This window comes from Vulpes lagopus, chromosome X (assembly GCF_018345385.1).
Source record: "Vulpes lagopus strain Blue_001 chromosome X, ASM1834538v1, whole genome shotgun sequence".
Lineage (NCBI taxonomy): Eukaryota > Metazoa > Chordata > Mammalia > Carnivora > Canidae > Vulpes > Vulpes lagopus.
The window spans coordinates 48,390,452-48,417,070 of NC_054848.1; the positions used below are offsets into that span (position 1 = coordinate 48,390,452).

The 26,619-nt window shown below is 40.3% G+C and overlaps 1 pseudogene; it reads left to right on the top strand.

The window, feature by feature from the left end:
• The first annotated feature begins 11,688 nt into the window (after window positions 1–11,688).
• Window positions 11,689–26,112, top strand: LOC121482529 (annotated as a pseudogene).
• The last annotated feature ends 507 nt before the right edge of the window (window positions 26,113–26,619 follow it).

Genomic DNA, 26,619 nt, shown 5'->3' on the forward strand with positions numbered 1-26,619 from the left:
CTAGTATAAAGACCTGATCAGGAGTCAGATGCCCAATCAACTGAGCAACCCAGGTGCGCCTGGCTAATTGAATTTAAATTTTAAAAAATGATATATGTTCTTGCTATTTCAAACATTTTAAAAATATATAATATACTTGTCTGTTGTGACCCTTTTTTATTTAAAATATATTTTACCTTATATTAGTATAGAAACTCCTGCTTTCATCTCATAACTACTTAAATGAAAGATGTTTTAAATTTTTTTCAAATATTTTTTTCAAATTTTTATTTAAATTCAAGTTAGTTAACATATAGTTTAATATTGGCTACAGGAGTAGAATTTAGTGATTATTTACATATAACACCCATTGCCTAACACAACAGCTGCCCTCCATAATACACATCACACATTTAGTACATCCATCCAACCACCACCCTTCCTTGAATCATCAGTTTGTCCTCTATAGTTAAGTGTCTCCAGAAATTGATTTCTGTCTTTTTTTCTCTTCTCTTATTCCCCCATTTGTTTTTTTTCTTAAATTTCACATATGAGTGAAATCATATAGTATTTGTCTTACTCTGACTGAATTATTTCACTCAGCAAAATGCACACTAGCTGCATCCACGTTCCTGTGAATAGTAGTATTTCATTCCTCTTCATGGCTGAGTAATATTATATATATATATATATATATATATATATATATATATATATATATATAACACTTTTCTTTATCAATTCATCAATTGATGGACATTTGGGCTCTGTCCATAATCTGGCTATTGTTAATAATGCTGTTATACGTAAGGGGTCATGTGCCCCTTCTAACCAGTATTTTTGTATCTTCTGGGTAAACACCTATTAGTGCAAATGATGGGTCATAGATTACCTCTATTTTTAACTTTTTATTTTTTAAATTTTTTTAAAGATTTTATTTATTTATTCATGAGAGACAGAGAGACAGAGAGAGAGGCATAGAGACACAGGCAGAGGGAGAAGCAGGTTCCATGCAGGGAGCCTGATGCGGGACTTGATCCCGGGACCCTAGGATCAGGCCGTGGGCTTTAGGTGGTGCTAAACCACTGAGCAACCCTGGGCTGCCCTTTTAACTTTTTTAAAAAGATTTATTTATTCATGAGAGTCACAGAAAGAAAGAGGCAGAGACACAGGTAGAGAGAGAAGCAGGCTTCTCACAGGGAGCCTGATGCAGGACTTGATCCTGGATCCCAGGACCATGACCTGAGTCAAAGGAAGGCACCCAACCACTGAGCCACCCAGGCATCCCTATTTTTAATTTTTTAAGGAGCTTCTATACTTTTTTCCAGAGTGGCTGCTCTAATTTACATTCCCACCAACAGTTGAAGAGGGTTTCCCTTTCTCTGCATCCTCACCAACAGCTGCTGTTTCCTGTATTAATTTTAGCCATTCTGACTGATGTGAGGTGATATCTCATTGTAGTTTTAATTTATATTCCCCGATGATAAGTGATGCTGAGCATCTTCATTTGTCTTCTTTGGAGAAGTGACTATTCATGTCTTCTACCCATTTCTTAACTGGATTATTTGATGTTAGGGTTTTGTGTCTGGTAAGTTCTTTATAGTTCTTTATACTCACCCTTTATCAGATGTGTCATTTGCAAGTATCTCCTCCCATTCCATAGGCTGTCTTTTAGTTTAACTGATTGTTTACTTGGCTGTGCAGAAGCTTTATACCTTGATGAAGTCCCAGTAGTTCATTTTGGCTTTTGTTTCCCTTGCCTGAAGATATGTATCTAGTAAGAAGTTGCTACAGCCAAGATCCAAGAGCTTGCTTCCTATGATGTCCTCTAGGATTGTAATGGTTTCCTGACTTACATTTTGGTCTTTAGTCCACTTTACATTTATTTTTGTGTGTGGTGTAAGACAGTGACCCAGTTTCATTCTTTTGCTGTCCAATTTCCACAGTGCTGCTTGTTGAAGAGACTCATTTTTCCATTGGATACTCTTTCATGCTTTGTTGAAGATTAGTTGACCATATAGTTGTGGTTCCATTTCTGGATCTTCCATTCTGTTCTATGATCTGTCTCTGTTTTTGTGTTTATACCATACTGTCTTGATGACTATAGCTTTGTGATATAGCTTGAATTCCCTGAATTGTGATGCTTCCAGTATTGTTTTTCTTTTCTTTTTTTAAAAGATTTTATTTATTCATGAGAGACACAGAAAGAGGCAGAGACATAGGCAGAGAGAGAAGCAGGCTCCATGCCTGCTTTGGTAGCCTGATGTGGTACTCCATCCAGGGACTCGAGGATCACGCTCTGGGCCAAAGGCAGGTGCTCAACTGCGGATCCAACCAGGTCTCCCTCAGTGTTGTTTTTATTTTAAAATTTGCCTTGGCTATTCTGGTTCATTTGTGGTTCCATAAAAATTTTAGGATTATTTCCTTCCTCTGTGAAATATGCTCATTGTATTTCAATAAGGATTCCATTAAATGTGTGGATTGCTTTGGGTAGTGTAAAGATGTTAAAAATACTGGTTTTTCCAATCCTTGAGCATGGAATTTTTTCCATTTTTCTTTTTGTTATCTTCAATATCATCCATAAGTTGTCTATTGTTTTCAGAGTACAGAACTTTTATCATTTATTTAGGTTTATTTCTAGGTATATTATTGTTTTTGGTGTAATTGTAAAAGGGATCAGTTCTTTGATTTCTATTTCTACTACTTCATTATTGGTGTATAGAAATGCAATAGATTTTTATACATAGATTTTATATCCTGAGACTTTGTTGTATTTTTTTTCAGTACTAGGAATTATTGGTGATATCTTTTGGGTTTTCTACATAGAGTATCATGTTATCTGTAAGTAGCAAAATTTTTGACTTCTCCCTTGATGCTTTGGATGTACTTTATTTCATTTTGTTGTCTCTTGCCAAGACTACTAGTTCCAGTACTATGTTAAATAACAATGTTGAAAATGGATATTCTTATCTTATCTCTTATCATACAGGTAAAGCTCTCAATTTGTCCCCATTTAGGATGATATCAGCTGTTGGTCTTTTGTATATTTCCTTTTTGATGTTGAGATATTTTCCCTCTATCCCTACTTTGTTGATTATTTTCTTATCAAGAATGGATGCTATACTTTGTCAAATGTTTTTTCTGCATATTACTCTTATTTTATTAATGATGCTTGTTTTATTAATTTGGTGCATGACGTTGACTGATTTGTGAATATTGAATCACCCCTGCAGTCTGTGAATAAATCCCACTTGATTGCTGTGAATGTTTCTTTTAATGTACTATTAGATTCATTTTGATGGAATTTTGTTGAGAATTTTTGCAATCATGTTCATCAGGGATATTTCCCTTTAATTTTTAAAAAATATTTATTTATTTATGTATTTATGCATTTATCTGTTTGTTTGAGAAAGAGCACACAAGTCAGAGGGGAAGGAAGAGAGTCAAACAGACACTGTACTGAGCATGGAGCCTGACATACAGCTTCATCTCACCACCCTGAGATCAGGACTGGACCTGAAATCAAGAGCCAGATGTTTAACTGACTGTGCCCCCCAGGTGCCCTGTAATTTTTCTTTTTAATGGTGTCTTTTTCTTGTTTTGGAATAGAGATTTTGTTCAATACATTTGGAAGTTTTCTTTTCATTGCTATTTTTTGGAACATTTTGTGAAGAATAAGAATTAACTCTGCTTTACATGTCTGGTAGAATTCCTGTGGAAAATAATCTAGCACTGGATATTTGTTGGATTTTGACTACTGATTCAATTTCTTTGCTAGTTATAGATCTGTTAAATTTTTCTATTTTTTTCCTGTTTCAGTTTTGGTAGTTTGAATGTTCTCAGAATTTATCCATTTTTTTCAGATTGTCCAGTCTGTTGGCATATAATTTTGCATAATATTCTCTTATTATTGTTTCTGTGGTGTTTCCTGTGATTTCTCCTCTTTCATTCATGAATTTATTTATTTCGGTCATTTCTCTTTTCTTTTTGATAAGTCAGGGTAGGGGTTTATCAAATTTTAATTCTTTCAAACATCCTGCTCTTAGTTTTCTTGAGCTGTTCTACTGGGTTTTTGTTGTTGTTTTTGTTTCTGTATAATTGATAGTTGCTCTAATCTTTATTATTTCTCTTCTTCTGGCTTTCTGCTTTATCTGATGCTCTTTTTCCCACTCCTTTAGGTGTAAGGATAGGATGTATATTTGAGATTTTCTTGATTCTTGAAGCAGGCTTATATTGCTTTATTCTTCCCTCTTTTTATCATCTTTGCTGCATCCCAAAGGTTCTGGACTATCATGTTTTCCTTTTTATTTGGTAACATGTCATTTATTATTTCTTCTTTAATTTCCCAGTTAGCTCATTCATTCTGTGGAAGGATGTTATTTAAACTCCATGTATTTGAGGTCTTTCTAAATTTTCTCTTGTGGTTAACTTCAGGTTTAATTGATTTGTGGTCTGAAAATCTCAGTCTTATTGCACTTGTTGAAGGCTGATTTGTGACCCAGTATGTGATCTCTTCTGGAGGATGTTCCATGTACTCTAAAAGGATGTGTATTCTGCTACTTAAGGATGAAATGTTCTGAATATAACTGTTAAGTCCATCTGGTTCAGTCTATAATTCAAAAACATTGCTTCCTTGTTGATTTTCGGCTTAGATGATTGGCCATTGTTGTACATGGGAGTGTTTAGATCACTTATTATTATTTTGTCCCATGTGGGGGCATAAATATTTATGACTGTTACATCTTCTTGTTGGATAGGCCCCTTAATTATAATATAGTGGCCTTCGTCATCTCTTGTTACAGTTCTTGGTTTAAAATCCAGTTTGTCTGATGTAAGTGTGGCGGCTAAGGGTATCTTTTGAGGTCCATTAACATGACACATGGTTCTCCATCCCCTCATTTCAATCTACAGGTATCTTTAGGTCTAAAGTGAATCTTCTGTAGACAGTATATAAATGGGTCTTATATTTTATCCATGCTGATACCGTGTGTCTTTAGATTGGAGCATTTAGTCCATTTATATTCAGAGTGATTATTGATCTATATATGAAATTAGTACCATTGTATTATCTGTAAATTTGTTGTTTCTGGAGATTTTCTCTGCTCCTTTCTAGTCTTTGTTGTGTTTGGTCTTTTTTCCTTGCTAAAAGTGTGCCCTTTAATATTTCTTGGCTGCATATTTTTCCAATTCAATACATTCAATATATCATAACCATTTTTTTGCTAAGTTTCTGTGGATTGTTCTGCTGCTAAACTTATTTTTCTTCCCTTGTAAATTAAAGATTTCTTTTATCATGATGAATTTAGGTTTTCACCCTTAAATCTGTATTTTGCAAATTTTATTATGATAAATCTTGTTGTTTGTCAGCTTTTGTTCATTTTGATGACAGTTCTTTGAGCCTCCTGGATTGGAAGTCTGTTTCCTTCCCCTGATTCAGGTCGTCTTCAGCTATAATTTCCTCAGATAAATCTATTGCTCACTTTTCCCTATCTTCTTCTTTTGGGACTGTTAGGAATATTATTATGCTGTATGGAGTCACTGAGTTCCCTATGTCTACATTTATGATCCAAGACTTTCCTTTCTGCTTCTTTTTACCTTCGTGATTATTTTCCATTATGGTATCTTCTATACCATTTATTCCTTCCTCTGATTCTTCCATCCTTGTGGTCACTTCATTCAGCTAGGTTTGTATCCATGTACCACTTTTTTATTTAAGCCTGACTAGATTTTAGGTATCTTATCATTTCATTAAGGATCTCTCTGGTTTGACCAATGCTTTTTTCTTTTTTTTTTGTTTCCAAATTTTTATTTTTAATTGTTTTCATTGAAATTTGACTTGCCAACATATAGTATACCACTCAGTGCTCCTGGGTGTTATTCTGTATGTTGGCAAATTGAACACCAATAAAAAATAAATTTATTATAAAAAAAACACTCAGTGCTCATCCCATCAAGTGCCCTCCTCAGTGCCCATCACCCATATCCCCAATCCCCAGAACACCTCCCCTTCTGCAACCCTTTGTTCATTTCTGAGAATTATGAGTCTCTCATAGTTTGTCTCCCTCTCTAATTTTTCCCAGTGAGTTCCCCTTCTTTCCTTAAAAATCCCTTTCATTAATTCTTATAATCTCTGTATGTGTGAAACCATATGATGATTGTCCTCCAATTGACTTACTTCACTCAGCATAATGCCCTCCAGGTCCATCCACATCAAAGCAAATGGTGGGTATTTGTACTTTCTGATGGCTGAGTAATATTCCACTGTATATACCACATCTTCTTTATCCATTCATCTGTTAAAAGATGTGATTCCTTCTACAGTTTGGCTATTGTGGACATTGCTATGGTGAACATTGGGGTGCAGGTGGTCTGGCGTTTCACTACATCTGTATATTTGGGGTAAATACCCAGTAGTGCAATCGCTGGGTTATAGGGTACCTCTGTTTTTAACTTTTTGAGGAACCTCCACACTGTTTTCCACAGTGGCTATACCAGTTTGCATTCCCAACAGTGCAAAAGGGATCCCCTTCTCACATCCTCTCCAACGTTTGTTGTTCCTAATCTTGTTAATTTTCACCATTCTAACTGGTTTTAGGTGGTATCTCATTGTGATTTTGACTTGTGTTTCCCTGATGACAAGCAATGCAGAGTATTTTTATCATGTGCTTGTTGGCCATGTGTATGTTTTCTTTGGTGAAATTTCTGTTTATGTCTTCTTCCCACTTCATGATTAGATTTTTCATTTCTTTGGTGTTGAGATTAATAAATTCTTTATAGATTTTTGGATACTAGCCCTTTATCTGATATGTACATTGCAAATATCTTCTCCCATTCTGTAGGTTGTCTTTGAGTTTTGTTGACTCTTTCTTTTGCTGTGCAGAGCTTTTTATCTTGATTAAGTCCCAATAGCTCATTTTTGCTTTTATTTCCCTTGCCTTCATAGATGTATCTTCCAAGAAGTTACAGTGCCCAAGTTCAAAAAGGTTGTTGCCTGTGTTCTCCTCTAGGATTTTGATGGATTCTTGTGTCACATTTAGATCTTTCAATAATCTTGAGTTTATCTTTATATAGTCTAGTTTCATTCTTCTGCACATGCTGTCCAATTTTCCTAACACCATTTATTAAAGATACTATCCTTTTTCCAGTGGATATTGTATCCTGCTTTGTCGAACACTGGTTGACCATAGAGTTGAGAGTCCATTTCTGGAGTCTCTATTCTGTTCCATTGCTCTGTTTCTCTGTTTTTATGCCAGTACCATACTGTCTTGATGATCACAGCTTTGTAATACAGCTTGAAATCCAGCATTGTGACAGCCCCAGCATTCCTTTTTTTTTTTTTTTCAATATTCCCCTGGGTATTCGGGGTCTTTTCTAATTCCATACAATCTTAACATTATTTGTTCCAACTCTGTGAAGAAAGTCCATAGTATTTAGGCAGGGATTGCATTAAACGTGTGAATTACACTGGTTAGGATAGACATTTTCACAATATTTAGTCTTCTAGTCCCAAACATGTAATATTTTTCCATCTCTTTGTTTCTTTCAATTCGCTTGATAAGTATTTTGTAGTTTTTAGAACATAGATCCTTTATCTCTTGGGTTAGGTTTATTTCTAGGTATCTTTTGCTTTTATGTGCAACTGTAAATGGGATTTATTTCTTAACTTCCATTTCTTCAGTCTCAATGTTAGTGTATAGAAATGCCACTGATCTCTGGGCATTGATTTTGTATCCTGCCACATTGCTGAATTGCTGTATGAGTCTGAGCAATTATGAGATGGAGACTTTGGGGTTTTCTATATTCAGTACCAAGTTATCTGAAAAGAGGGAGAGTTTCACTTCCTCTTTACCAATTTGAATGCCTTTTATTTCTTTTTATTGTCTGATTGCTGAGACTAGGACTTCTAGTACTATGATAAATAATAGTGGTGAGAGTTGACATCCCTGTCATTTTCCTGGTCTTAGAGGAAAGATTTTCAGATTTCCCCACTGAGAATATTCCCTGTGGGCCTTTCATAAATGGTTTTTATGATATTTATGAAATGTTCCCTCTATCCCTACAATCTGAAGAGGGTTTTTTTTAGGATTTATTTATGTATTTATGATAGACATAGAGAGAGAGAGGCAGAGACACAGGAGGAGGGAGAAGCAGGCTCCATGCCGGAAGCCCGACGTGGGACTCGATCCCGGGACTCCAGGATCGCACCCTGGGCCAAAGGCAGGCGCCAAACCGCTGAGCCACCCAGGGATCCCCCTGAAGAGTTATAATCCAGAATGTATACTGTATTTTGTCAAATGTTTTATCTTCATCTATTGCGAGGATCATATGGTTCTTGTTTTTGTCTTGATGTGATCTATCACACTGATTGTTTTATGAGTGTTGAACCACCCTTGCATCCCTGGGATAAATCCCACTTGGTCATGGTGAATAATCTTCTGTATGTACTGTTGGATCCTATTGGCTACTATCTTGGTGAAAATTTTTGCATCCATGTTCATCAGGGAAATTGGTCTATAATTCTCCTTTTTGGTGGGGTCTTTGGTTTTGGAATCATGATAATGCTGGCCTCATAAAACAAGTTTGGAACTATTCCATCCCTTTCTATCCTTCAATACAGCTTTAGTAAAATAGGTATTATTTCATCTTTTAATATTTGGTAGAATTCCACTGGGAAGCCATCTGGCCCTGGACTTTTGTGTCTTGGGCAGAATTGATGACTGCTTCAATTTCCTTCCTGGTTATCGGCCTGTTCAGGTTTTCTATTTCTTCCTGTTCCAGTTTTGGTAGTTTGTGGTTTTGCAGAAATGCATCCATTTCTTCTAGATTGCCTAATTTGTTGGCATAGAGCTGCTTGTAATATGTCTTTAAAATACCTTGTATTGGGATCCCTGGGTGGCGCAGTGGTTTGGCGCCTGCCTTTGGCCCAGGGCGCGATCCTGGAGACCCGGGATCGAATCCCACGTCGGGCTCCCGGTGCATGGAGCCTGCTTCTCCCTCTGCCTGTGTCTCTGCCTCTCTCTCTCTCTCTCTCTCTGTGTGACTGTCATAGATAAAAAATTAAAAAAAAAAATACCTTGTATTTCCTTGGTATTGGTTGCTATTTCTCCTCTTTCCTTCATGATTTTATTAATTTGAGTCTTTTTTCTTTTTAATAAGGCTGGCTTGGGTTTGTTTATCTTATAAATTCATTCAAAGAACCACCTCCTAGTTTTGTTCATCTGTTTCTAATCTCTATTTAATTAAGTTCTGCTCGAATCTTTATTATCCCTCTTCTTCTGCTAGGTGTAGGCTTTACCTGCTTTTCTTTCTCCAATTGCTTTACGTTCGAGGTTAGTTTGTGTATTTGAGTTTTTTCCAATTTTTTGAGGGATGCTTGTATTGTGATGTATTCCCTCTTAGGACTGCTATTGCTATATCCCAAAGATTTTGAATGGTTATATCTTCATTTTCATTAGTTTTCATGAATCTTTTTAGTTCTCTCACTTTCTGGTTGACCCATTAATCTCTTGAAGTTTCTTCTGGTTATTGAGTTCTAGTTTCAAAGCACAGTGGTATGATAATACGCAGGTCATAATCCCAATCTTTGATATCAGTTGAGACCTGATTTGTGACCTAGTAAGTACATGGTCAATTCTGGAGAAAGTCCATGTCCACATGAGAAGAATGTGTATTCGGTTGCATCCAATAGAAAGTTCTATATGTATCTCTGAAATCTATTTGGTTCAGTGTACCATTTAAGGCCCTTGTTTCTTTCGACATATTCTGCTTTAAAGTTCTGTCTTTTGATGAACATGCCTTGTTGAATTCCCCTACTATTAGAATATTATTATCTAAGTATGTCATTACTTTGGTTATTAATTGATTGATATACTTGGCAGATCCCACATTAGGGGCATAAATATTCATGATTGTTAGGTCTTCCTGTTGGATAGACTCTTTAATATGATATAGTTACCACTTCATCTCCCATTACAGTCTTTGGTATAAACTCTAATTCATCTGATATGAGGATTGCTACCCCAGCGTTCTTTCGATGAACATTTGAATGGTAAATTATTCTCCAACATTTCATTTTCAGGCTGGAAGTATCCTTAGGTCTAAAATGAGTCTCTTATAGATAGCATATAGATGGGTCTAGCTTTTTTATGCATTCTGATACCCCGTGTCTTTTGATGGGATCATTTAACCTATTCATGTTCAGATTAACTATTGAAAGATATGAATTTAGTGTCATTGTAATACCTATTCAGTCCCTGTTTTGTGGATTGTTTCTTTATGCTCCCTCTTTCTTTTACAGGGTCCCCCTTAATAATTCTTTCAGAGCCAATTTGGTGGTCACATATTCTTTCAGTGCCTGCCTATCTTGGAAGCTCTTTATCTCTCCTATTCTGAATGGGAGCCTTGCTGGATCAAGTATTCTTGGCTGCATGTTCTTCTCATTTAGGACCCTGAAAATATCCTGCCAGCCCTTTCTGCCTGCCAGGTCTCTGAGAGCTCTGCTGTTAATCTAATATTTCTCCCCCACATACATTTAGAATCTCTTGTCTCTAGCTGCTTTAAGAATTATCCCTTTATCTCTGAAATTTGCAAGTCTCACTATTAAACATGAAGGTGTTGAATGGCTTTTATTGATCTTTGGGGGGTCCTCTCTAACTTTTGGATCTGAATTCCTGTTTCCTTCCCCAGATTTGTTGCAGTCTCAGCTATGATTTGTTCAAATATACTTTGTGGTCCCCTCTCCCTCTTAGCTTACTCTGGAATCCCAATTATTTGTAAATTTTTCCTTGTCAAGCTATCATTTATTTCCCGTAATCTTTCCTCATGGCCTTTTAATTGTTTTTCTCCTTTTTCCCACAGCTTCCTTCCTTACCATCAACTTGTCTTATTTGTTACTCACTGTCTCTTCCACCTCATTAACCTCTAGCAGTTGGCACATCCAGTTTGGATTGCATCTCATTTAATCTGTTTGTTAATTTTGGCCTGATTAGATCTCAATTATGCAGGGATAAAGTCTCTAGAGTGTTTTATGCCTTTTTCCAGAGCCACCAGTAGCTGTATAATTGTACTTCTGAATTGAATTTCTGACATCATATTGAAATCGAAACTCTGTGGCTGAGAGTACTGTTTCTGGTTCTTTCTTTTGTGGCGAATTCTTCCTTCTAATCATTTTTTCCTGTGCAGTGTGGCTGTATGAGCTGGCAGAGTAAAAAATATCAACCACAACCTAAGTAAAAAAAAAAAAATAAAAATAAAAAAAATAAACAACACTGCATGGTTTTGAAGAGGTCAGAGACCAGAAACTAAAAGAAAAAGAAGAAATGAACAAAATAAAAAGTCCACTAAAGTGAAAAAAAAATTTAAAACACACTAGTAAAAACAAAAAGACAAAAACAAAGAAGAAGAAAAAAGAAAAAGAACAAAAAAATGAAAGTAAAGACAAAAGGAAAAAGAGAAATAAAAGGGGGGGCATGGTGGTGGTGAAGTTGTAGTGGAGAGAGATTATAGTCGACCTGAGGGGTCCTAAAGGGTTATCCTCTTGGTTCTGAGTGTATTTTGTTCTGTATGTTTGAAGATGCTCTCTCCCAAATTTATATAAACCAACAATACTTATAAAAAGCCCTAATATTGACCACCAAAACACAAACAAGATAAAAGAAGGGGGGCAGAATGGGAAGGAAGAGAGAATATAATGTCACAGAATGAACCAACATGGTTTTCCACTTGGTACTGGGAGTATGTTGGTGGTGTTTTGGAAGGTACTAACTTCCAACACTGTAAAACAAAACACGGCTGAAACAACAACAACAACAACAACAACAACAAAAACCCCCACAAAAACCCGTATGTCATATATCTTGAATATGTTGAAAAGAATCCAGAAGTAAAAAATATATCTAAGACATGTAATTGTAGACATATGAAAGTCAAAAAGGAAAAAAAAATTAAAAATGAGGAGCTGGTAAAATATTGTAGTTAATGTGGGAAAGGGGGAAAAGTACTGAAAATTTTAAGTCTGATACAAAAACGAGTCATTGGGGGGAGGGTCAATATGGCGGAGGAGTAGGGTCCCCAAGTCACCTGTCCCCACCAACTTACCTAGATAACTTTCAAATCATCCTGAAAACCTACGAATTCAACCTGAGATATTTTTTTTTAATTAACTTTTATTGGTGTTTAATTTACCAACATACAGAAAAACACCCAGTGCTCATCCCGTCAAGTGTCCACCTCAGTGCCCGTCACCCATTCCCCTCCAACACCCGCCCTCCTCCCCTTCCACCACCCCTAGTTCGTTTCCCCGAGTTAGGAGTCTTTATGTTCTGTCTCCCTTCCTGATATTTCCCAACATTTCTTTTCCCTTCCTTTATATTCCCTTTCACTATTATTCATATTCCCCAAATGAATGAGAACATACACTGTTTGTCCTTCTCCGATTGACTTATTTCACTCAGCATAATACCCTCCAGTTCCATCCACGTTGAAGCAAATGGTGGGTATTTGTCGTTTCTAATTGCTGAGTAATATTCCATTGTATACATAAACCACATCTTCTTTATCCATTCATCTTTCGATGGACACCGAGGCTCCTTCCACAGTTTGGCTATTGTGGCCATTGCTGATAGAAACATCGGGGTGCAGGTGTCCCGACGTTTCATTGCATCTGAATCTTTGGGGTAAATCCCCAACAGTGCAATTGCTGGGTCGTAGGGCAGGTCTATTTTTAACTCTTTGAGGAACCTCCACACAGTTTTCCAGAGTGGCTGCACCAGTTCACATTCCCACCAACAGTGTAAGAGGGTTCCCCTTTCTCCGCATCCTCTCCAACATTTGTTGTTTCCTGCCTTGTTAATTTTCCCCATTCTCACTGGTGTGAGGTGGTATCTCATTGTGGTTTTGATTTGTATTTCCCTGATGGCAAGTGATGCAGAGCATTTTCTCATGTGCATGTTGGCCATGTCCATGTCTTCCTCTGTGAGATTTCTCTTCATGTCTTTTGCCCATTTCATGATTGGATTGTTTGTTTCTTTGGTGTTGAGTTTAATAAGTTCTTTATAGATTTTGGAAACTAGCCCTTTATCTGATATGTCATTTGCAAATATCTTCTCCCATTCTGTAGGTTGTCTTTTAGTTTTGTTGACTGTATCCTTTGCTGTGCAAAAGCTTCTTATCTTGATGAAGTCCCAATAGTTCATTTTTGCTTTTGTTTCTTTTGCCTTCGTGGATGTATCTTGCAAGAAGTTACTGTGGCCAAGTTCAAAAAGGGTGTTGCCTGTGTTCTCCTCTAGGATTTTGATGGAATCTTGTCTCACATTTAGATCTCTCATCCATTTTGAGTTTATCTTTGTGTATGGTGAAAGAGAGTGGTCCAGTTTCATTCTTCTGCATGTGGATGTCCAATTTTCCCAGCACCATTTATTGAAGAGACTGTCTTTCTTCCAATGGATAGTCTTTCCTCCTTTATCGAATATTAGATGGCCGTACATTTCAGGGTCCACTTCTGGGTTCTCTATTCTGTTCCATTGATCTATGTGTCTGTTTTTGTGCCAGTACCACACTGTCTTGATGACCACAGCTTTGTAATACAACCTGAAATCTGGCATTGTGATGCCCCCAGCTAAGGTTTTCTTTTTTAAAATTCCCCTGGCTATTCGGGGTCTTTTCTGATTCCACACAAATCTTAAAATAATTTGTTCTAACTCTCTGAAGAAAGTCCATGGTATTTTGATAGGGATTGCATTAAACGTATAAATTGCCCTGGGTAACATTGACATTTTTACAATATTAATTCTGCCAATCCATGAGCATGGAATATTTTTCCATCTCTTTGTGTCTTCCTCAATTTCTTTCAGAAGTGTTCTATAGTTTTTAGGGTATAGATCTTTTACCTCTTTGGTTAGGTTTATTCCTAGGTATCTTATGCTTTTGGGTGCAATTGTAAATGGGATTGACTCCTTAATTTCTCTTTCTTCATTCTCATTGTTAGTGTATAGAAATGCCATTGATTTCTGGGCATTGATTTTGTATCCTGCCACGCTACCAAATTGCTGTATGAGTTCTAGCAATCTGGGGGTGGAGGCTTTTGGGTTTTCTATGTAGAGTATCATGTCATCGGCGAAGAGGGAGAGTTTGACTTCTTCTTTGCCAATTTGAATGCCTTTAATGTCTTTTTGTTGTCTGATTGCTGAGGCGAGGACTTCCAGAACTATGTTGAACAGCAGTGGTGAGAGTGGACATCCCTGTCTTGTTCCTGATCTTAGGGGAAAGGCTCCCAGTGCTTCCCCATTGAGAATGATATTTGCTGTGGGCTTTTCGTAGATGGCTTTTAAGATGTCGAGGAAAGTTCCCTCTATCCCAACACTCTGAAGGGTTTTGATCAGGAATGGATGCTGTATTTTGTCAAATGCTTTCTCTGCATCTAATGAGAGTATCATATGGTTCTTGGTTTTTCTCTTGCTGATATGATGAATCACATTGATGGTTTTACGAGTGTTGAACCAGCCTTGTGTCCCAGGGATAAATCCTACTTGGTCATGGTGAATAATTTTCTTAATGTGTTGTTGGATCCTATTGGCTAGTATCTTGTTGAGAATTTTTGCATCCATGTTCATCAGGGATATTGGTCTGTAATTCTCCTTTTTGGTGGGGTCTTTGTCTGGTTTCGGAATTAAGGTGATGCTGGCCTCATAGAACGAATTTGGAAGTACTCCATCTCTTTCTATCTTTCCAAACAGCTTTAGTAGAATAGGTATGATTTCTTCTTTAAACGTTTGATAGAATTCCCCTGGGAAGCCATCTGGCCCTGGACTCTTGTGTCTTGGGAGGTTTTTGATGACTGCTTCAATTTCCTCCCTGGTTATTGGCCTGTTCAGGTTTTCTATTTCTTCCTGCTCCAGGTTTGGCAGTTTGTGGCTTTCCAGGAATGCGTCCATTTCTTCTAGATTTCCTAATTTATTGGCATACAGCTGTTCATAATATGTTTTTAAAATCGTTTGTATTTCCTTGGTGTTGGTAGTGATGTCCCCTTTCTCATTCATGATTTTATTAATTTGAGTCTTCTCTCTCTTCTTTTTAATAAGGTTGGCTAATGGTTTATCTATCTTATTAATTCTTTCAAAGAACCAACTCCTGGTTCTGTTGATCTGTTCCACAGTTCTTTTGGTCTCGATATCATTGAGTTCTGCTCGAATTTTAATTAACTCTCCTCTTCTGCTGGGGGTGGGGTCTATTTGTTGCTTTTTCTCTAGTTCCTTTATGTGTAAGGTGAGCTTTTGAATTTGAGATCTTTCGAGTTTTTGAATGTATGCTTGTATTGCGATGTATTTCCCCCTCAGGACTGCTTTTGCTGCATCCCAAAGATTTTGAACGGTTGTATCTTCATTCTCATTAGTTTCCATGAATCTTTTTAATTCTTCCTTAATTTCCTGGTTGACCTTTTCATCTTTTAGCAGGATGGTCCTTAACCTCCACGTGTTTGTGGTCCTCCCATATTTCTTGTTGTGATTAAGTTCTAATTTCAAGGCATTATGGTCTGAGAATATACAGGGGACTATCCCGATCTTTTGGTATCGGTTCAGACCCGATTTGTGACCCAGTATGTGGTCTATTCTGGAGAAAGTTCCATGTGCACTTGAGAAGAATGTGTATTCAGTTGAGTTTGGATGTAAAGTTCTGTAGATATCTGTGAAATCCATCTGGTCCAGTGTATCATTTAAAGCTCTCGTTTCTTTGGAGATATTGTGCTTAGAAGACCTATCCAGGGTAGAAAGAGCTAGATTGAAGTCACCAAGTATAAGTGTATTATTATCAAGGTATTTCTTGAGTTTGGTTATTAATTGGTTTAAATATTTGGCAGCTCCCACATTCGGGGCATATATATTGAGGAGTGTTAAGTCCTCTTGTTGGATAGATCCTTTGAGTATGAGATAGTGTCCCTCTTCATCTCTCACTATAGTCTTCGGGGTAAATTTTAATTTATCTGATATAAGGATGGCAACCCCTGCTTTCTTTTGAGGACCATTTGAATGGTAAATGGTTCTCCAACCTTTTATTTTCAGGTTGTAGGTGTCCTTCTGTCTAAAATGAGTCTCTTGTAGACAGCAAATAGATGGGTCCTGCTTTTTTATCCAGTCTGAAACCCTGCGCCTTTTGATGGGGTCATTAAGCCCGTTCACATTCAGAGTTACTATTGATAGATATGAGTTTAGTGTCATCATATCTATTCAGTCCTTGTTTTTGTGGATTGTTCCACTGAACTTCTTCTTAAAGGGGAATTTTAAGAGTCCCCCTTAAAATTTCTTGCAGAGCTGGTTTGGAGGTTACATATTCTTCAGTTGCTGCCTGTCTTGGAAGCTCTTTATCTCTCCTTCCATTTTGAATGAAAGCCTTGCGGGGTAAAGTATTCTTGGTTGCATGTTCTTTTCATTTAGGACCCTGAATATATCCTGCCAGCCCTTTCTGGCCTGCCAGGTCTCTGTGGAGAGGTCTGCTGTTACCCTAATATTCCTCCCCATAAAAGTCAGGGACTTTTTTTCTCTTGCTGCTTTAAGGATCTTCTCCTTATCTTTGGAATTTGCAAGCTTCACTATTAAATGTCGAGGTGTTGAACGGTTTTTGTTGATTTTAGGGGGGGATCTCTCTATTTCCTGGATCTGAATGCCTGTTTCCCTTCCCAGATTCGGAAAGTTTTCAGCTAGGATTTGTTCAAATACATATTCTGGCCCTCTGTCCCTTTCCGCGCCCTCGGGAACCCCAATTAAACGTAGGTTTTTCTTCCTCAGGCTATCATTTATTTCCCTTAATCTATCTTCATGGTCTTTTAATTGCCTGTCTCTTTTTTCCTCAGTTTCCCTCTTTGCCATCAACTTGTCTTCTATGTCACTCACTCGTTCTTCCACCTCGTCAAGCCTCGTCGTTAGGACTTCTAGTTTGGATTGCATCTCATTCAATTGATTTTTAATTTCTGCCTGATTAGATCTAAATTCTGCAGTCATGAAGTCTCTTGAGTCCTTTATGGTTTTTTCTAGAGCCACCAGTAGCTGTAAAATAGTGCTTCTGAATTGGCTTTCTGACATTGAATTGTAATCCATATTTTGTAACTCTGTGGGAGAGTGGGCTGTTTCTGATTCTTTTTTTTGAGGGGTTTTCCTTCTAGTCATTTTGCTCAGTGCAGAGTGGCCAAAAACAAGTTGTATTGGGAAAAGGAGAAAAAGAGAGAGAAGGAAAGAAAAGAGAAAAAGAAAAAAGAGAAAGAAGAAAAAAATAGGGGAAAAAGAGGAGAAAAAGAAAGAAAAAGAAAGAAAGGAGAAAAAAGAAAAAAGGGGGGGTGGGGGAAGCAATCAGAAATCAAGAAGAAAGAGAGAAAAAAAAGCACAAAACAAAACAAAAAAAAAAAAAAACAAAAACAAAAACAAAAAAACAAAAAACAAAAAAAACCCTGGGGGAGTATCTTCCGATTCTGTGTACTTTAAGTCCCTTGATTTCCCTTGGAACTGGTCCGTCTCGCTGGTCTTCTGGGGGAGGGGCCTGCTGTGCTGATTCTCAGGTGTTGGCACTTGGGGGAGCTGCTCTGCCCCTGCCTGGTGCAGGGCTCGGTGGGGGTTGTTGACCCCGTGAGGCTCCGGGAGGAAGCCACAGTGGCGGGGGCAGCTCTGGGACCCTGGATCCAGCCCCCGCAGTAGCTCCGGGGCTCTCCTTCTGCAGGGCCTGGGGGCTCCGGGGCGGGGCCACTGATCTGCTCAGTTCCAGGCAGGAGCGTCCTTGCTGTCCTGGGCCCTCCCGGCCTCTGCCTGTCCCGGGGGAGGCCGGATCCTGGGCTGTGTCCCGGCGCCCTGTGCTCCGGGGCCTGCGCTGTTGGATTCGCGCTCCCGGCGGTGCAGCCCCCTCCGCGGAGCCGCCGCCTGAGCCTCTCCGAGCTGTTCCCGGAGCCGCGCAGCCCCCTCCGCGGAGCCGCCGCCCGAGCCCCTCCGAGCTGTTCCCGGAGCCGCGCAGCCCCCTCCGCGCGGAGCTTCTTCCTCCGCCCGAGCCGCCGCTGCTGAGCTGTTCCCGGGGCCCCGCAGCCCCCTCCGCGGAGCCGCCGCCCGAGCCCCTCCGAGCTGCTCCGGGTCCCGCCGAGCGCTGCAGCCCTTAGGAGCTCGGCGCACTCTCCGGGGCGCGGTTCCTCTGTTACTGTCCCAGGGAGCCCGAGGGCATCCCCACCTTTCTGGGGATCCTGCTCCAATTCCCGGGGAGCCCCTTTCCGCGGGGAAGGTCGGTGCAGCTCCTGCTCCTGCGGGACGGGGCTCTCCTGTCCTGGGGACACTCGCCCCGGCCTCAGCCCGGCTCCTCGCGGGGCCCCTCCCCCTTGGAGGCCTTTTGTTCCTTTATTTCTTTTTCCCCGTCTTCCTACCTTGATAGAAGCGCGAACTCTTCTCACTGTAGCGTTCCAGCTGGTCTCTCTTTAAATCTCAGGCCGAATTCGTAGGTTTTCAGGATGATTGGATGGTTTTCTAGGTAATTTGCTGAGGACAGGTGACCTGGAGACCCTACTCCTCCGCCATCTTGCCCCTCCCCTCCAACCTGAGATATATTATATTTTTTAAAAAAAAAACATTTTATCTATTTATTCATGATAGATAGAGAGAGAGAGAGTCAGAGGGAGAAGCAGGCCCCATGCTGGGAGTCCGACAGGGGACTTGATCCTGGGACCCCAGAATCACGCCCTGGGCCAAAGGCAGGAACTGAACCACCGAGCCACCCAGGGATCCCCTTAACCTGAGATTTAAAGAGAGAAAGGCTGGAATGCTGCAGAGAGGAGTTTGCACTTGAAACAAGGTAGGAAGGCAGGGGGGTTGGGGGGAATAAAAAAATCAACTGGGGGAGGGGCCTTCTGCAAGGATCCAGGCTAAGAACCAGAGTAAAAGCCTCCCGGGACAGGAAAACCCAGTCCAGGAGAAGTAGGAAATTTACAAATCCCCAGCGGATTCTTCCCACATGGAAAGGAGCTTAGCAGGGAACTCGGGCAGAACCACAGGAGGGGCAGTGAAACCTCCAGTCTCCCGGAGTCACTAAGAAAGGAAGTGCAACCTGGGGAAGAGCGCACCACAGACTGTGGGCCGATCTCGGTAAAGGGCTGGGGCATGAGCCCGGTGGGGTCTCAGGAGAAGCTCAGGCAGTGGCTAAGGGCGGAGGGGGCTGCGCCCTGCTGCCTTCAGGAACCACACCCTGTGATCGTGCTTCCAGCAACACAGGCCCCAGATTCCAGGGCACCAAGCAGACACAGCCCAGGATCCTGTGCTCCCTCCGGGGTTGGGCGGAGGTGGGGAGGGCACAGGACAGTGAGTACTCTGCTGCCACTGGGCACCCCCAAGCTATGCAGAGCAGCACCCCTGGCCCCGGAGTATCCAGGCCAGTGTGGACTGACAGACTGTGTTAGTTACTGTGGGAGCAGACTCCAGAGCTAGGGAGCTGGCAGCCACCAGTGTTGTTCCCCCTGGTGTCACCTTGAGCCAAGGACAGAGAGAGACCACCAGGGAAGAGGGGCCTCACAGGATAAACAGCTCCCGCTGAGCCCTGCAACTGGCAGGGGGCAAAGCAGCTCCAACTGAGCCATGCACACAACTGAGAATCAGCACAGCAGGCCTCACCCCAGAAGACCAGCTGGAAGGACAGGGAAAGAGCAAGTTATTGACTGAGCAGCACTGGAAAGCTCCACTGGAACTTGAAGGATTGACAGTATATAAAACCAGAGGACGACACACCTTTTTTTTTCTTTCTTTTTATTTTTTCCTTTTTCTAGTAAAACTCGCTTTTTACCAATTCTGCACTGAGCAAAATGACTAGAAAGAAGAATGCACCACTAAAGAAATAATCAGAAACAGTACTCTCTGCCAAGGAGGTACACAATTTGGATTACAATTCGATGTCAGAGAGCCAATTCAGAAGTACAATTATAAAGCTACTGGTGGCTCTGGAAAAAAGCATAAGGATTCAAGAGACTTCATGACTGCAGAATTCAGACCTAATCAGGCTGAAAATAAAAATCAATTAAGTGAGATGCAATCCAAACTGGAGGTCCTAATGATGACGGTTAATGAGGTAGAAGAAAGAGTGAGTGACATAGAAGACAAGCTGATGGCAAGGAAGGAAACTGAGGAAAAAAGAGAAAAACAATTAAAAGACCATGAGGATAGATTAAGGGAAATAAACGACAGCCTGAGGAAGAAAAACCTACGAATAAAACAATAATTTAAAATCTACACTAGTGGGTACAGATTGTATAAAGATGAAATTTGTGACAATAACAACATAAGGTGATGAAGCAATATAGGAGGAAAGCTTTCATATCTACTGAAATTAAGTTGGTATTAACCTATAGTGTTATAAATTAAGATATTAGTTGTATTTACCCAGGAGAACAACAAAACAACTCAAAAATATAGAGTAAAAGTAAAAGAAGAAGATGGTGGTGGAATAGAAGGGCCTTATGCTCACCTGGACCCAAGAACACAAATAGAAAACTATAAAACCCTAAATAACCCAGGAATCAACATGAACACTGAAAGAACTCCACAAGTGAAGGGAGACTAGAGGCCATACTGACTAAGGTAGGAAATGTGGACACATGGATTAGTAGAGAAACAGATTTCAGGTACAGTGAAATGGAGGGAGCCATGGCAAGAGAGAAAGGAAAACACAGGGGAATACACAAGGAGAAGGTTTCCCCAAAGCCATTGGCTTGCAAATTGAGAGAGAGGCTGAATTTCATGAGTTCATACAACCAGCAGGACTTAAAGCCTGGAGGTTTAAAGGTCAGTGGCTTGGCTGAGATAGGGCCTATGCACACTGCACCTGGAGAGAAGGCAGTCACACAACCTTGGGGCAGAGAGCATGGAAACAGTGATATGAAGAATACTTGGATCACACAGAAGGACGTAATTTGCGCTACTTAGAATGCATCCTTGAAAGGCAGCATTCACAGAAACACATCTATGGAAACAAAGGAGATGGCTAGAATCATTTCTATTGCCCACTGATCAGCATAAACGTGGAGTCACCTACAGGAAGCAGCAAAGCGTGGACACTGATTGCCTAATGCCTAATGTGCATGCATCAGGCATCACCCCCTAAACACTCTTGTGGGACTGCCCCTCTCAGTCAACCTTGCATCAGTCCCAGTGCAGCAGATCCTTCCTCCAGCAGAGACACCTGCCCAATACATGTTGACCAAACAGAGACATGCAGGGTCTCAGTTCTGCTGGAGGTGCTGTCAGGTCTCATTCCACAAGCATACCAGAGTACACTTACTTAAAGCTCACCACATTCAGAATAGGGACCAAACAATGTCCAGAGAAGGAAAGGAGAGTCTCTGCAGACAAATGGCCTAAAAGATAGAGTAGGGAAAAAAAAAAAAACACAGAACACACACAGCACACCCAGAGATAATCTCTAAAGCTCTAAGCCCTGGTCACTATGTAACATCTTCTTCATAAGACTAGTACTTTCAAGGGCAGAAGACCTAATAGACTTTTCTAACACAAAGAAGAAAATGAAGACCTAGACAAAATGTCAAGACAAAGGAATTCATACCAAAAGAAAGAGCAAGGAAAGGTCACATCCACAGATCTAATAGAAACAGTTATAAGTAGTATGTTTCATCTAGAATTTAAAGCAACAATCATAAAGATACTAGCTGAGCCTGAGAAAAGCATAGAAGACTACAGGGACTCCCTTACTGCAGAGATAAAAGAACAAAACTACCCAGGCCAAAATGAAAATGCAAAAACCAAGATTCAAAGTGACTGGATGTAATGAACGTAGGATGGAAGAAGCAGAGGAACGAATAAGTGATATAGAAGATACAATAATGGAAAATAATAATGAAGCTGAAAAAGAAACAGAAAGAAAAACATTGGCTCACAAATGTAGACATAGGGAACTCAGTGATTCCATACAGCATAATAATATTCATAAGAGTCCCAGAAGAAGAGAGGGCAGGAGATTTATTTGAGGAAATTAGAGGTGAAAACTTCCGTAATCCGAGGAAGGAAACAGACTTCCAAATACAGGAGCCACAGAAAATTCACATCAAAATCAACAAAAGCAGATCAACATCAAGACATAACACAGTTAAATTTTGTAAACTATAGAGATAAAGCAAAAATCTTAAACACAGCAAGACAAAAAACCAAGTCCTTAACTTACAAGGGAAGACAAATAATCTAACAGCAGATCTTTCCATGGAAACATGGCAGGGCAGAAAGAAGTGGCATGATATGATCAACAGGCTGAATAGAAAAAAAAAAATATGCACCCAAGAATATCCAGTAGGACTATCATTCAGAATTGAAGGAGAGATAAAGAGTTTCCCAGGCAAACAAACACTAAAGGCATTTGTGACCACTAAACCAACCCTGCAAGAAATATTAAAGAGGACTCTTCGAGTGGGAAGGAAAGACCAAAAATGACAAAGACTAGAAAAGGAACATAGAATATCTCCAGAAACGATGACCAAAAAAGTATTAAATGGCAGTACATTCATATCGAGCCATAATTATGCTGAATGAAAATGGACAAAATAATTCAATCAAAAGACATAGTGTGTCAGAATGGATGAAAAAAAAAAAAAGAAACACAAGACCCATTTATATGCTGCCTACAAGGGAATCATTTCAGACCTAAAATCACCAGTACACTGAAAACTAGAGATGGAGAAATACTTACCATGCAAATGGTTGTCAAAAGAAAGACCAAGTAACAATGGGGAATATCAGAGAAACTAGATTTTAAGCCAAAAGCATAAGAAGAGATGCAGAAGGACACTACATCATAATAAAGGGGTCCATTCAACAAGAAGATCTAACAATTGCAAATATTTATGCTGCAAACTTGGGAATACTCAAGTGAATAAAACAAATAATAAGAAACATAAAGTCATTGATAATAATACAATAAAAGTAGGGGACTTTAACATCCCACTTACAACAATGGGCAGGTCATCTAAGCAGAAAACCAATAAGGAAATAATGGCTTTGAATGACGCACTGGACCAGATGAACTTAATATATGTAGTCAGAACATCCCATCACATAGCAGCAGAATACACATTCTTTTTGATTGCGCATAGGACATTCTCCAGAATAGATCATGTATCAGGTTACATATCAGTCCTCAACAAGTACAAAAATATTGAGATCATACCATGCGTATTTTCTCATCACAATACTATGAACTTGAATTCCATCACAAGAAAATTATTGGAAAGACCACAGATAGATGGAGACTAAAAAGCAATCTACTAAAGCATGAAAGGATCAATAAGGAAATTAAATAAATAAATAAAAATACATGAAAACAAGTGAAAATGAAAACACAATGCTTAGAAACCTTTGTGATGCAGTAAAGGCAGCCTTAAGAGGCAACTATATAGCAATAAAGGCCTACCTCAGGAAGCAAGAAAAATCTCAAATAAAAACATAAACTGATACCTAAAGGAGATAGGGAAGGAACAGCAAATGAAACCTAAAGTCAGCAGAAGAAAGGAAATAATAAAGATTAGAGAAGAAATACATGATAGAGAAACACACACACACAGACACACGCAGTAAAGCAGATCCATGAGGCCAGGAGGTGGATTTTGAAAAGTACTAAAAAAATTGATAAACTCCTAGCCAGATTCATCAAACGAGGGAAAATCTAAATAAGGAAGCCAGGATGGCTCAATGGTTGAGCATCTGCCTTCGGCCCAGGGCATGATCCCAGGGTTCCGGGATCGAGTCCCACATGAGGCTACTAGCAGGGAGCCTGCTTCTCCCTCTGCCTATGTCTCTGCCTCTCTTTCTGTATCTCTTATGAATAAATAAATAAAACTTTCAAAAAAGTCACATATAAAAAAATAATCCAAATAAATAAAATCATGAGTGAGAGAGGAGGAATCACAACCAATACCACAGAAATACAAACAATGATAAGAGAATATTATGAAAAATTAAATGGCAACAAATTGGGGAATCTCAAGAAATGGATGCATTCCTAGAATCTTCTAAACTAGCAGAACTAAAACAGGAAGAAAACTTGAACAGATCCAGAACAAGCAAAAATTAATAAATGGATAGATGATAGATAGATAGAAACAGTAATCAAACATCAACCAAGAGACAAAAGCACGGCCAGATGATCACAGCTGAATTCTACCAAACATTTATTTTTGTTTTAAATATTTTATTTATTTATTCCTGAGAGACAAAGAGAGAGAGGCAGAGACATAGGCAGTGGGAGAAGCAGGCTTCCCGCGGGGGAGCCCAATGTGAGGCTCAATCCCAGGATTCTGGAACCACACCCTGAGCCGAAGGCAGACGCCCAACAACTGAGCCACCCAGATGTCCCTCTACCAAACATTTAAAGGAGAGTTAAAGGGATCCGAACAATGACTGTCCCAGTCCCACAGGAAGCCCACCTTGGCAGCCCCCTGGTGCAGTCACAGGACTCTGCTGGGAGACAAGAATTCATGCTCACTCAGCAGGGCACTTGCACAGGGATGGCCGGCAACAGTTGGGGCCAGTGCATGCATTTGAGATCCAGGCAGAGGTGCAGCCCTCTGCCTGCCCAACTTGCAAGGCTGCCAGGAAGGGGCCATCAGGAGGGTGTGCAGAAGTCCACCTGCCCAATGTGTCTGCAGTACTTTGCCAACCCCATGAGGCTCGACTGCAGGTGCAACAACTGTTGTGCATGCCTCACCCATTGCTAGGGCGAGATGGAGACCGACAGGTGATGCCCACAGCGCCAGGAGATCTTCCTGCAGCAGCACATGAGACCCAGTTGGCACCCGGCCAACATAACACAGCTAGTGAAACAGATGTGCACCTTGTGGTCATTGGGGGCCCTGGCCGAGATGGGGGTGTGGGAGAAGCACCACAAGTCCCTGAAGGTGTATTGTGAGGCGGACCATGTGCCCATCTGTGTGGTGTGTGGCTGCTTCTGCAAGCACATTGGCCATAGCATGCTGCCGCTCAAGAAGGCAGTGGAGGACTTCAAGGAGCAAATCCAGAACCAGCTGGACCACCTGGAAAGACTGAAAGACTTAAAGAAAGAGGTGCTGGGCACAGGGGGAGCAGACACGAGCTGAAATCTTGAGCCTGAACCAGATGGAGAGGGAGAAGATCATCTGGAAGTTTGAGCAGCTCTCTCACTCCTTAAAAAGGATCATGAGTATCATCTCCTGGGCCACCTTGAGGAGCTAGATTTAGCTACCTACGACAGCATCAATGGTGTCAACACCAGATCTCCTGCAATGCCTCCCACCCGAGTAGCCTGATCACCCAGCTGGAAGAGAAGCAGCAGCAGCCTACCAGGGAGCTCCTGCAGAACATCAGGGACACATTGAACATACGTGAAACAATCAGGATCCCTGATCCTTTGATCACACTTCTAGATCTGCAAGAAGGAAAAAAAGCCACATTTTCACCCCAAACCGTTTCTTCTTGCCTGAAAATCTGAAGCAGTTCACAGGAAAAATTCAGCCAATATGGGGAAAATTCAAAAATTGAGAGAGGCTCAATCATACTCAGTAGGTATGACTCTAGACCCAGACACGGCCTACCCCACCTGAATCCTTTCCTGCAGCATGTACCTTTGGCATAGTTACTTCTAGCAGGACCTAACCAACAACCCAGAACTGTTAAATCTGTTTCCCTGCGTCTTTGGTGCTGCAAGATCGTCGCTGGGAGACACCATTGGGAGGTAGAGATGAGAGATAAGGCCAAGCAGACCTTGATGTATGTGAAAACTCAGTGTGCAGAAAAGGTAGAGTAATTTTGTCCACCCAGAATGGATTCTGGACAGTGTCTTTGTGGTATGGGAAAGAATACTGGGCTCTTAACCTCCCCAGGGACTTCCCTCCCCCAGTGGACCCCTCTCCAGTGGGTGGGGATTTTCTTGGACTATGATTCTGGTGAGGTCTCCTTCTACAATGTGACAGACAGGTGTCAAATTTTTACTTTCTCTCATGCTACCTTCTGCGGGCCTGTCCAGCCCGAATTCAGTCTGAGATACTTGGGAGGGAAGAGTGCAGCCCCTTTCATCATCTGCCCCTTGAGTGGGATTGATGGGTTTTCTGGCCATGTAGGCAATCATGCTCATTCCATGGAGACCTTATGTTGATGAGGTGAACTCGGGCCAAAAGGGCTGTTGGCCATAATCCAACCCCAGGCATACAGTGCCTTGTTGCCTTGCCACTTTTTGTTCATTGCAGCTGGCTATCCTTACCACTCTCCATGCTCCTAAGGTGGGAGACGAGATGTCCACATTTTCTACTATTCTTTCCCTATCCATGCAAATTGTGAGATATAATGAGAAGTAACAAGATTGCCTGGAAATAAAAACCAGATGATCAAAATACATACATACATACATACATACATACATACATACATACAGAAGAGTTAATACCTATTCTTCTCAAACTATTTCAAAAAATATAAATGGAGGGAAAACTTCCAAACTCATTCTATGAGGCCAGCATTACCTTGTTACAAAAGACAGACACAGAACCCGTTAAAAAGAGAAATGCAGGCTAATATCCCCGGTGAACAAGAATGCAAAGATTCTCTACATGATACCAGCTGATAGAATCCAACAGTTCATTAAAAGAATCATTTGTGATGATCA